General features: G+C 36.7%; 1 protein-coding gene across 7 annotated transcripts in view; it reads right to left on the bottom strand.

Moving 5' to 3' along the window:
* Window positions 1-12,781, bottom strand: part of fam135a (family with sequence similarity 135 member A) — a 62,634-nt gene extending 49,853 nt beyond the window's left edge. For 6 of the 7 annotated variants that reach the window (XM_060864436.1, XM_060864434.1, XM_060864443.1 and 3 more), the window contains exons 1-4: window positions 12,729-12,781; window positions 4,846-4,895; window positions 3,970-4,025; window positions 3,680-3,736 (exon numbers count right to left, since the gene is read on the bottom strand). The gene's annotated coding sequence lies outside the window, so the exon portion shown is untranslated. The remainder of the gene's footprint in view (window positions 1-3,679; window positions 3,737-3,969; window positions 4,026-4,845; window positions 4,896-12,728) is intronic. The other variant, XM_060864437.1, reaches the window with a different exon arrangement.
* Window positions 12,782-13,418: the final 637 nt, after the last annotated feature.

Below are 13,418 nucleotides of genomic sequence, written 5' to 3'. Positions count from 1 at the left end.
AAGAATCCTTTGTCAGAAAAACTGACCCAGGTCCCTTCAGCATCAAGTGAAGAAAGCTCAGAGATTGCACACTGAATCGGATGACACCATTCTTCTAAGTGACGAGAGCCCTATGAGACAACAGAGAGCTAAATATGAAGCCGGAATTGTGTGTACTGTATATGTCTGTTCCTTGTGTATTATTCTTTGAGCAGCACAAATATAGACAAACTAAATAAAAAATCCTGTGCAACTACCTAACTGCTGGCCCTGTTAAATTCTGGCATGTCTTTGATGAACTGATAACAACTGGTCAGGCAAACTCACAAGAGGTGAAAAAGGTGACAAGGTTCGAAATATTTATGCAGAAAGTCGTTCAAAAAAACTTCTCCCAAGACTTTCAGGACCTGATTGACTTTGCAGAACCAGATGTGCAGAATGAAACAGATGTGGCAGGTTAGACTATTGTAGTTCATAGGGTTATGCAGATAGGTCAATGTATTTTTGTTAATATTGCCATGTCTTTTAAGATGGGGCCGCGATCTTGCTTAGATTCTTCTCTTAATTCGTTTAATTTCACCATCACCGCAAGGACGCAAGAGACCTGGAAAATTGTCTGCCTCCAAAGCTGAGAAACAACACCTCAACATCTTTCTAAAGGCAAATTTGGGCTTTTTTTTTTCTTCGAGCCACAGATCGTTAAAGGTACATTTTCCCACTGTGATAGGATGATTCCATTCCCAGGATGATTTCAATTAAACTAAGCAGTGACTCAGTATGATACAGTATGTTCGGAGTTCGCGCGGGTTTCTGTGAAAGTCCTTCCGACAAGTCTGTATGCTGCCGCATGGACCTTGTAGTTCTGGAACGCTGTGATACCAGTGAGATACCACCCAGATTCCTCATACAGAACTAAAACAGGCGAAACAAATGAATGCCATTGCCGCTGCGAGCGCATTTTGATTGAAGAACAAATTAATGGACAAGCGTATCAATTTAAGACGTGGCTAAATGTTTTTTATGACCTTGTATGGAAAATCCGGACGTTTTTATGACTTTTTATGACCCCGCGGAAACCCTGCCTGCTGTAAAACTGGATGATAAGAGCAATAATTTGGGCATAAGCGCAATACAGTGTTGGTGTCTACTCCGGAATGTGCCACTAATATTCAGTGACATTGTGCCCCAGGATGATAAACACTGGCAGCTACTACTACGTTTACTACAAATAGTAAACATTGTGTTTTCTCCTATTTTAACTGAAGGGCCTTACTATTTATTTAAAAAACTTTATTGCTGAGCATAACACACTTTTCAAGTGGATATTTCCGGACACGAATCTCCTAAGCATCATCTAATGAATCATTATACCCGCTGTATACAAAATATTGGACCTATTGTTCACATGTGGTGTATGTGATATGAGTCCAAATACAATTTCTTTGAGACACAGCAAAAATGTCTTAAGAACATTACTCAGACACATCAGAATTGCATGGCATCTGCCTGGGAAGCCTTAAACTAAGACAGAATAGTGCTTAGACCAACAAAGACTGTGACTCAGTGAGAATGTTGAAATTGCATCCAAGTTAAACATTCCTTCTCAAACTGAGGTTTTCTCTGTGAAATGGGTGAAGTATAATGGAAACGAGTATCGTTGCTCTTTAATTATTCGTGATGAAGTAGTCATTGATTTTCCAGCGTTTTATAAAATCCAAGATATTGCTGTTAGAAATGAATTTGTAGTACTGGTTGCATCGCAGCTCAAAACAGTTTGCTTCGATGATCATCTTTATGCTTACAGAATTGATCTAAGATCGAGTGAATTTTTTTTTTAAGTTTTCAATGTTTCTGAACTCATTTATTAAAAACCTTTTTATATGCAGATGTCCTATATGTCTTCTAAATTCTTTTGGTATGTTGTACCTTACTGCAGTCTTGTAAGCTGTCATTTACGGTTTTATGGTAAATTGATGATTTTATGTCTTTTATCAATCATTTTATGTCTGTGAAATACCATGAATGTGACAAACAGATCTATACACGTGGCATATTTTTAAAAGCAGCCACTTTGCCCAATTGTTAAATAAACATTTGAATATTTACGTGTCTAAAGAATCTTTATTTTAGCTTTGATCATGTACTCCAGTAAATGAAAAAGTGTTAAAATACATTTTGCACCAAAAAGAATACTTTCTGAATAACAGTCACAGACTAAAAAACACCGGAGGTGTTGCATACGCCATAGTGTAAAACTTTTACAACAGTAAGAAGTGTAATTTTACACACTTTATGGTGCTGTATTAACACTGTCAATTCTACACTACAAATAGTGCCCTTTTTACTGTAGAGAGAGTGGGACCATATGTGCTCCAAAGAAGTGTTAAAATTAACTCTTTAAATGTTACCTTGACACTGCTGATTTTATTGTACCTCTTTTAAAGACAGGTTATATAAAAAAACTGCACAGGACAATCATAAGCCCCGTTCACACTGCAAGTCTTAATGCTCAATTCGGATTTTTTTTTTTTGGCTGTTCACATTACCTTTTAAAATGTGGCCTATATCAGATACCAGTGTGAACTGTTTGCTGTTTCGAACTGACCCTCATGCGCAAACGAACAATAACAATGACGTCACACGCAGCACGCCGTTGCGCTAAAGTTGGCGAGGTTATGGAGGAAGAAAGCGTTTGCGCAATTCTGTCAAAATGTTTGTGTAATGGCAGCACAGAGACGCAGTCTTTTGAAAACTTTCGGATGTCGAGGGCAACTTTTGATTATTTGATCCATTCTGTAGGCATAGTCACGTTTGTGTGCGTACTCGCCGGCGCATAATTGTGACAAATGTCGATGTAGATTGACGTAAAAGTCGCATCAAATCCGCCTCGGTTGTTCACACTGTGGCCAGATTGGAAAAAAATTTGGATTTGGGTCTGATTCAGGACCACATATGGAAGTGGTCTGAATCTGATTTGAAAAAAATCAGATCTGGACTAGATTTGAGTGTTCACACGACTCCTGAAGAAGTCTGACCTGGTCACTTGACCCCAAAAAAAAAAAATCAGATTTGGGCCACTTTTACCTGCAGTGTGAACGGGGCTATAATTCCCATTTTCATATCCTATTCTGTTTTTTGGAACAACTGTATTGTAAATCATGCTAACTTTTAAGTACGTTCTATGAAAACAAAACATATTGGTCACTTTAATTTAGTATCTGGACCAACCAAGCAGACACCAAACATATCCACAATCCTCTATTATAGATATAGATTGCCTATTCAGTGTTTTGAATGGTGGATTAGTTACAAATAGATCAGTAACTAGATCCAGTATTCTGCTCATTTTTAACTACACACTGTTCTCTGCCCTTCAGGTTCGTTGTACTTACAAACCAACTACCCCATATATTAGTTATTTTGCTACATTTGTGTACATGCTAAACTGTCATATTTTATATATATAAAATTCTTCTCATTATTATTATCCTTTGTGTGTTTCTCTTGTTAAAAAATGAGTTCCGCAAACCATCAACGGAGTCACCTAATTTGATATAAATCATATCGTTCAAAGCATATCTAAATTATTATGCATTATTTTTATTGGAGCTTAGTTAACACGTCTTCAGTTCCGCCTGTTATGTGTTATTTATTTTTAAGGGCCCTTGGTGATCGTAATGAAATGTTAAAATGCACTCACCCATCCTTTCTTTATTTGCTGTTCTCTCCTGCCCTTGCATTATTTTCTTACGCATTCCTTTAAGGAGAGAAACAAAATGTACGTGAACGGCAAATAAGCGATCCATCAAAATATATTTGAGCTATATATAGGTATTTGTTTCAGAATAGTCCAGAAAATTAGATCACTAGCAATAAAATACAGGTATGTGTAAAAGCAATCTAGTGTATATTTTATTTTAGATGAAAAAATACATGTGCACAATACTTAGTACATTTACCATATATACATTACATAGCCATATTCATTACCTTAAAACGAACTCAAGCAGCACTGACTTTTCCACCGCTTAAGAGATGAAATAGTCCTAGGAAGAAGAAAAAAAGTTAATCTGATGTTGGTTGTGTGGAAATGGCCTGGATATAGAAGTGATTTTTCACGATAATTATATTAACTTTATAATATAAAGAGATGATTTATACAGGAGATGTGTTTAAGTTGCACTGTTAATAATTAATACATATCTGATTGTGTAATATCAAACAGACTTCATCATGCAAATAGTAAGTGTCATGCTCTGTAAACGTATGATGAATTTAATCACCTCTTTGGAGTCAATAATTATATGGAGCACATTTGGAGGGCCACAATTCAACACAGTTTGGTCACAATATTTTAGCTGGCTATCCTTGTGCACTACGTGTTTTTTGCTAGTAAATATTACATATATTTCCATACCAGTAAAGATAAGAGCCTATTAGCCTACTGATTTTGCCCACATTGCCAAGCCCTTTTAACAAGATTTATCATAACCACAATGTTTTGAAGCAAAACAGTTTGAAAGACTATACTTTCTTACTACTGATATGCTGATATCTTCTACTTTTTCAAATTGCATGCAGAACATGTGGCAAACTGGTTTTGTTCATATTTTAAGGGCTTCAAACCTATAAATGTGGAAATTCTATTATAACTGTTGAGGTTTCTTTTGTAATGTTTAATTGATCTTTTTCAAAAGGTGTCAACTAAATTGCAATTGTGCGACTGAAAAGTAAAAAAAACAAAAAACGGTCCAAACTTGCAACATTTAGAGTAAATATAAACGTGTCTAAACAAGTCTGTTAAAATTGCAGACTTTTGTGATGTAAAAAAGAGCCAAGATAAATATTTTCTGATCTGTTTTCCACCTGTATTGCAGTACAGAAACCAGCCAATTCAGGTAAATCCAAGTCCAGTCCTGCAAAAAAAAAAAATACAAAACTTTCAGGCCACTATTAGACAGCTAAACATGAAGAAATATGACCCAAATCACAAATTCAAGGTATATTCACAGTTGAAATTTGAGTATTTTTGCGAGTATAAGCAGAATTAAATAGGTAATTAAAGATCAGTATCCTTTTTAACCATCACAAAAACCTGCAACTTTAACAGAGGTGTATATAACTTTTAGATCCACTATATCCTTAGTCTACCATACAGAATTAAAATCACTGAAATCAAACTAAACATTTTTTGAAAGCAAAAGACCTCACTTTCAGCACATTTAATACCTGATGTGGTAATTAACTACTAGAAAGCATGAGGGGAATACATATTTGAGGTAATTAACTACTCCTAGAAAGCATAAAGGGGAACACATAGGCCACGTTCACACTGCAGGTAAAAGTGGCCCAAATCCGAAAAAAAAAAAAATCAAAAAAAAAAATTTTTTGGGGGGTCAAGTGACCAGGTCAGACTTCTTCAGGAGTAGTGTGAACACTCAAATCTGGCCCAGATCTGATTTTTTCAAATCAGATCTGGACCACTTCCATATGTGGTCCTGAATCAGACCCAAATCTGATCTTTTCCAATGTGGCCGCAGTGTGAACAGCCAAGGCGGATTTGATGCGACTTTTACGTCAATCTACATCGACATTCGTCACAATTATGTGCCACTGAAAACGTGACACAAACGTGACTGGTAACGTGTGTTACGAGTGTTATATAAAGTGGTTACGTGAACCAGCTCATAATGCTTGCATTGAATACATCACATTATAGCATTACATGATATGTTTGCTTGCACCAGATGATACAACACTTCCTCCATAACCTCGCCAACTTTTTAGCGCAACGGCGTGCTGCGTCATTGTTATTGTTCGTTTGCGCATGCGGGTCAGTTCGAAACAGCAAACAGTTCACACTGGTATCTGATATAGGCCACATTTTAAAAGGCAATGTGAACAGCCAAACAAAAAAATCAGATCTGAGCAAAATATCCGAATTGAGCATTAAGACTTGCAGTGTGAACGCGGCCTTATTTGAGGTAATTAACTACTCCTATGAAAGCATGAAGGGGAACATATTTGACGTAATTAACTACTCCTAGAAAGCATGAGGGGAACACATATTTATGCCTGGTGTGGCCAAACATCATAAGTCAATGGGAAACTTCAAACAAAACTCAAAAATAAGCATTTGTACTTACTTCAAGGGTAAGTTTACTTATAAATGCCTATAAATAATTTTTCATTGAAACTTTTGTCAGGCTTTATTCCATTTTTACATAAATTGTTGTATTATCACTTTACATTTAAAAGAATGCTAACAAAAAGACAGAAAATATCACCGATCTCCTATATTAGTCCTTAAGGTGGGCCCACAATGAGAGAAGGGCCCTTTCCCTTCAGGGTAAAATCAGCTAATTCAACCAGCATTGTCATGAGTTTGTCTTTTTTTTTCCCATGCAAGTTCTCTTGCCATTCACCCAAAGCAGAAACCCAACCACTCTGAAAAAAGTTTGCACAAATCCAAGCACCTTTAAATGCAGTAATCACAAATGATTCAAAATATTTATGGTGGTGAAAACTGTTTGCACACAAAGCTGCGGTTCACTCAAAATGCACCAAAAGCAAGCTTCACTCAGATGCCGCATTCCTCATTCTGTTGCTACAAAACTGAAATATCTCAATGTAAGAAATACAGTTTGCTTTCACATGACATTGTCTTTGCAGCCAGCAGACTATACAACTCTGTACTCTAATCCATCTTTCCATTATTGTACATCTATGAATTATCTACACTGCAAAGTAAATAACAATTGTATGTACGTACAGTTGAGGCCAAAATTATTAGCCCCCCAGGAATTTTGGAACATTTTCCTAAAGATCTTTCCAATGTTTGCAGCATTGATAAAACTTGATATAATCAAACATTCGCCAGTGCTATTTAGTAGCTTTTGGTACATTTTGGAATATAAAATACATTTTTAGGCTTGCTTTATAATCAAATATAGTGAAAATGGGGTGGTCAAAAATATTAGCCCCTTGTGAATATTTGCTTTCAAAACACACCCAATTAATCAATCAGCTTTCAAAACACACCTAATTAATCAATCAGCTTTCAAACCACACCTGTGCAGTCAATTGGCTTCCTAACAACACCTGGGCATTCAATCAGCATTAAAGGACTCCAAGGAACAGGGCACTTGAACACATTATTGGGAGAGACTACTTTTACTCACCATGCCAAAGACAAAGGAAATCAGTCTTGAGCTCAGAAAGAAGATAGTGGAGGCTCATGATAAGGGGGAAGGTTATACTGCCATTTCCAAGCTTTTCACAGTGTCTAGAACCGCCGTACGTTGCATCATTGCCAAGTACAAGGAGACAAATTCTGTAAGAAACAAACCTGGGCGTGGTCGTAAGCGCAAGATTTCAAGAACCCTGGAGAGGAAAATAGTCAGAGATATCAGCAAGATGCCCCAGACATCTGCCAAGATGATTGTTGCTGACCTGGCCTCTTCTGGAGTTGATGTTTCAAGGAACACAGTTGTGAGGGCTCTTCATCGTGGTGGGCTTCAGGGCCATCGTCCCAGAAGAACCCCTTTACTCAAACAGCAGCACATCACAGCTAGACTGAGGTTTGCCCGTGAACATTTGAAAGGTAAAGATGAGTTTTGGGAGTCTGTGCTTTGGTCTGATGAGACTAAACTGGAACTGTTTGGGCACATGGATGTTGCTTATGTTTGGCGAAGAAAGGGTGAGGCCTTCAACCCTAAGAACACAGTTCCCACAGTTAAACATGGTGGTGGGAGCATCATGCTGTGGGGCTGTTTTGCAGCTTCAGGCACAGGGAGCCTTGTTCGGGTGCATGGCATCATGAAAAAAGAAAATTATGTTGACATTTTGAGGGATAATATGCAGAAATCTGCTCGTAGTCTAGCCTTAGGTCGTCGCTGGGTCTTCCAACAAGACAATGACCCAAAGCATACATCGAAATTGGTCCAACAGTTCCTGAAGGATACCAAAACAAAGGTCCTGGAGTGGCCCGCACAGAGCCCAGACCTCAATCCTATTGAGAATCTGTGGCGAGTGCTCAAAGTGAATGTCCATGCTCGGAAACCACGTAATTTGGACCAGCTGGAGCAATTTGCAATGGAAGAATGGGCTAAAATCCCTCAGGAAACCTGTGCCAACCGAGTAAAGAACTACTCTAAGAGGTTGTTGTCAGTTGTGGCTCAGAAAGGGTTCACTATTGACTATTAATGACCGGGGGCTAATAATTTTGGACGTTTCATTTTTGCCCTTTCTTGTTTCAACTCACTATTTCAATTAAATATCCTAATCAAACTTAGTGGAGATTTTGTCTTTGTTATTTTGGAAACAAACACACTATAAAACACTTGTTGTTAATGGTCATTTCCATGGAGAAATCAAGAGTTTTGTCTAATTTCATAAGGGGGCTAATAATTTTGGCCTCAACTGTATATTAGGGCTGGGCGATAAAACGATAATATGTATCGCGATAGACACGTGATCAATAAAAAATGTTTGCGATAAAACGTTCGATATTTTTTATTCTTCGTCGGAAAAAAAACAGAGGTCGAGAAGCAAGTTTGGTTGCATTAACAAAGGCACTCACTCTCTGGTAACCTAGCAACGTACGGAATGACACGCTAACAGCCAATCATGTAACGGTATCATTTTTGGTTGCGCCATATCGACTGATAAGCAGAGAATGAGTGCAATAAAAAAGTGAATAGTTCAACTTCAAGTATGATTGGAGTAAGAATAACTTGGAGTTACTTTTTTATATTTCTGCAGGTTTTATATTTCAAACAATGTTACTGTAGTGTATCAGGTTTGTTTTTTTATATTACAGATGTATCTCAGTCTACCTCAATTTAATTTACGTTTACAAAACACTGCACATATTTTAAAACACTTTATTCACCAGACGGTGAACAGCTAGTGAACTTCCTAGCACTAAACTGGCACTAAATTCTCAGGTTTCTCTATGTTTATATTTAACACTTTGCACTATTTTATTACACTTTATTGAGCATTTCTTACATTTTCTTTCATTTTGCACCTTAAATGTTAAGAGATAATTGTTAAGTGTTCATTGTGACTTTACACTTACTGTATGTTTACATTATAATTATTTGAGTTTTCCTGGTTGTTGATATCTGTCTTAATAACTGAGGGGATTATGAGGAAGGTTAAGTTTAAAATAAAAAATGTTTAAATGTAATATATTTTTCTCCTGGTCCTTATTTTAAATGGGTCATAAAAAATATCAATAATTATCGATATCGACTGATATGAAACACTGATATCGTGATACAGTTTTCAGCCATATCGCCCAGCCCTAATGTATATATATGTATATACATAGTATATGCCCTGGAAAAACCAGAACAGTGAAAATAAACAGGGATGCTCTCATTTTCTGTCTCAAATTATAACAAACCCCTTTTCTATTTCTGGCAAATTCGAGACTCCCAAATGAGTAATTTAGCCATATAATTAGTTTGTGCATTATGGATGAGCATGAAAAAAATATATATTTTTGAGTCTCACAATGCTGCAATTCAAACTTAGTGTTGACTGAAGTTTGTAAGAGATGAAGAGAGAAAATAGTTTTTTGAAAGCTGAAATTCCTATAATCTGATATTAAGCTTCTGATTTCAAACTCAAAAGCCTTCAGCATATGGGAAAAACAAAATAATTGTCTATGCTGTTATAATACATTCACGGGGAACTGTGTGCATGCGTTTATGCCTGCACATTATATAACGGGTAAAATTCTGGGTAAAAAGACTGGAAAACTTGGGGCAACCTTGCTTTCTGTCAAGGTAATCAGAAAATTAATTCAGTAGCAAGACACATCAATGTAAATTCAATGACACATAACATTGCTGTCTCAATACATTATATTTTCATTCATTCATTCATTCATCTTCTACCGCTTATCCGAACTACCTCGGGTCACGGGGAGCCTGTGCCTATCTCAGGCGTCATCGGGCATCAAGGCAGGATACACCCTGGACGGAGTGCCAACCCATCGCAAGGCACACACACACTCTCATTCATTCACGCAATCACACACTAGGGACAATTTTCCAGAGATGCCAATCAACCTACCATGCATGTCTTTGGACCGGGGGAGGAAACCGGAGTACCCGGAGGAAACCCCCGAGGCACGGGGAGAACATGCAAACCCCACTCACACAAGGCGGAGGCGGATTATATTTTCAATTTAGCAAAATTAAAGCATTAATGAGAATCAAAGATAAAGTATAAAGATAGAGCCAAAAACACCTTTAGATGCATTATATTAAGGATAGATGAGAAAAGCACCTCTTGATGGTCCAAACTATGCCCAGACACATAAATATTATGTTATATATAATACAATACTATTATAAATGAAATATTTGGCAACATTCAAGAAGATATTAATGCACAAGGATTTGTGGGATATAACAATTTTAGTCCATGAACAATTTTGACAAAATGCCATGAGCATTCTAACATTTTACATAATAACCCCAAGTTTTACCAAACTTTCCTCATTCACAGAATTTAGGCTTAAGACCATGTTGGCTAAAAATGAGAAGACCAAATAAACTTTCACCTAAGTTAAACACAAGAAAGTCATGCAGTGATGTGTGGTCATATATTTTTTGGTGCTTCTTTATCTTGAGATGCAATTTTGAAAGAATACACAAGACAGATTAGGTGCGTATGCTGCATTCAGTCTGAGACGTCAACTTGTAATTACAAACCTACAACCTGCAAAAGCCAAAAGAAAAACCAATGTGAAACTCCTACTCTTACAATGTAAAATATTGTCTAATCTAACATATTGTCCCAGTTAAGCCATGCAGTTGTGAAAAGTAAATGCAAACTACAAGACCAATTAGCTCACAAATAAGCGCTCAACAGCAACCATCCTGCCAGAGGATATGTTCATTGAATGTTACAGTATCAATGTGAGGGCACAGAATAGAATAGAATAGAAAACAATAGAATGTAGTCCTATAATTTATATCACTCAAATTCTGTCAAGTTATTGCTCTATCAAAAATAGAGCTTCCTTTAATGCTTCCTGATTGCTATATGTGCCTTAAATTGGATTGTCTTATCCACAGATATCAGCAAATTCAGTGGTTTTCAAGGACCTTAATGGGGACAGGAGAAAAAGCTTTACTAAGGCCTGGTACGACATTTACATCGACTGACTACTGAACTATTCAAAACTACTGAACTTTCCAGTCATGTAATACATACACAAATTCATCCTCTCCACCTTGTAATTAAAGAAACATTTACAGAACCCTGTTTTTGTCTCTTTTGTTCTGGGTCTCATGTGCCCCTATAACATACACCTGGGCAGGGTGACAGAACAAGGGAAGAGGGGGAAAAAAAGCCAAATTCAAACTGCAGAAGTACAACAGGACAACAGGAGTAGTGTTAATTTCGTCAGACGAGACGAGATGAAATATGTTCGTCAACAACCTTTTTTTTTTTCATGACTAAGACGAGACGATGACAAGACCGCACCACTGTCCAAAAACGCTGACTAAGACTAAATTAACATGCATTATTGTTGACGAAAAAAGACGAGACGAAAATGTTTTGTCTTCATTTTCGTCTACAATTGTCTCTGCTCTTTCATCAGCTGTTACGCCTTTAAAATATTCAGAGCGGCTTCGCGCTGTTTAGTGTGTGCGTAGAAACAATTCGTCCACACGCCGCTCAAAAAAAAAAACCTCCTGAGCTCAAGTCCACCCCTGTTCTAGGCTTTTTGTGTTAAATTATAATTTCCTGTCGCTGCGCAGGCTTTTTTATTGTACATGACAGCTTATGTCCCGATGACCGGTCTTTGCATTACGATTAAAAGCAGTATCAATAAAGTAAAAAATGTGACGTGCAGTCAAATTCGAGTGAAACATATGTGAAAGACTTTTTTTACTGAAATGTTTATCAGTAATAATCTCAGTAATAATGTGTTATTTTAAAAAAGACTACAATTTTTTGACTAAAACCAGACTAAAATTAAAAGACTTTTAGTCGACTAAAACGTGACTAAGATACCTTGAGTTTTCTTTTGACTAAAACTAGACTAAAATGACGAGACTTTTAGTCGACTAAAACTTGACTAACAAAAAAAAGATATGTGAATGACTAAATATGACTAAAACTAACAGGGACATTTGGCACAAGACTAAGACTAAGACTAAGACTAAATTAAAAATAGGTGACAAAATTAACACTAAACAGGAGCCTGTACAACATTATATAACTAATTAGTCGCACCGTTGTCTAGATACGCTTTATGTAAAATAATAATAATAAAAAAAGAAGAAGCCAGGAATCATTTATAACTAACCAAGGCTTGGTGTGTTTAAAGTTGTAAGTAGATCTGATCTACCCTGGTAACGCAAAAGAGGTCAAAATTGACTGACAAATAAAATTCAGTGGGTTAGCTAACTAATATTTTCCAATAACTAAAACAGCTTTGTATAATCGATTTCTCCCGTTTATTCCGGCAAAACAGTAACTGACAAAGCTAGTCGAATGCAGTCAGATTGCTCTGTGCAGTAGTTTGCTAGTTAGCTTAGCCGATAGCTAGGTAGCAAAAATGGATAGCATGCCACAGGGTTCGCTTGTCACGTTTTTTGCTTGTATTTGTTGACGTTGCTTAAAGCAACACAAACGTCCAAAATGTTGAATAAAAGGAAAGAAAGCGTTTTTGGATAAGTCTCTTGTGTTCAAGCGACTACCATTCTTAGCCGACTTACCCCTTCACGAAAACTCTTCGCTACCAAACACAAACGACCTTTAACACCGGAACAACGTTCGATTTCCGTTCGTCCAGCCAGTCTCTCTCTCTCTCTCTCTCTCTCTCTCTCTCTCTCTCTCTCTCTCACTCACACACACACACACACACACACACACACACACGTGTCTGCAGGCACACCACAAACGTTTAATATCGTATTTATTTCCAGCTTTCGCATTTACTGATAAACTCGGATAAACAATAGAAAACAGACCCATAATCTGCGATACCATTAACTACAGCACCGTTTATGTGCTGTGGAGACATTTTGGGATGAATATTACTCTGTAAGAATATTCTAGAAATAAAAGTACTGTACTCTTGGTTCCTAGATTAAACACTGTGCAATAATATATATATATAAGACGCTTTCTTATAGCAATAATGTTGTATAGCTGTTGACAGCATCAACAACAAAAGATAAAGAAAGCAAATTCAATATATTTCAGACATTATCAAAATTAATATTTTCCATGAATTTAGGGGTAGGTTTGTGTGTCAAAGATGCATTAATAAAGAGGTATAAAGGGGTATCCCACGTTATAATAATAAAAAACATGATGAAACAAAACACTTTTTTAAATCGTACATTCATAACTGAAAGAAAACCGAAGGTAAAATAGCTGTCAACAAAGACTTTATTCCTCTA

This window comes from Tachysurus vachellii, chromosome 2 (assembly GCF_030014155.1).
Source record: "Tachysurus vachellii isolate PV-2020 chromosome 2, HZAU_Pvac_v1, whole genome shotgun sequence".
Classification (NCBI taxonomy): domain Eukaryota; kingdom Metazoa; phylum Chordata; class Actinopteri; order Siluriformes; family Bagridae; genus Tachysurus; species Tachysurus vachellii.
Note: the sequence above shows the minus strand (reverse complement) of the source record. Positions and strands in the feature narration are given on the sequence as shown.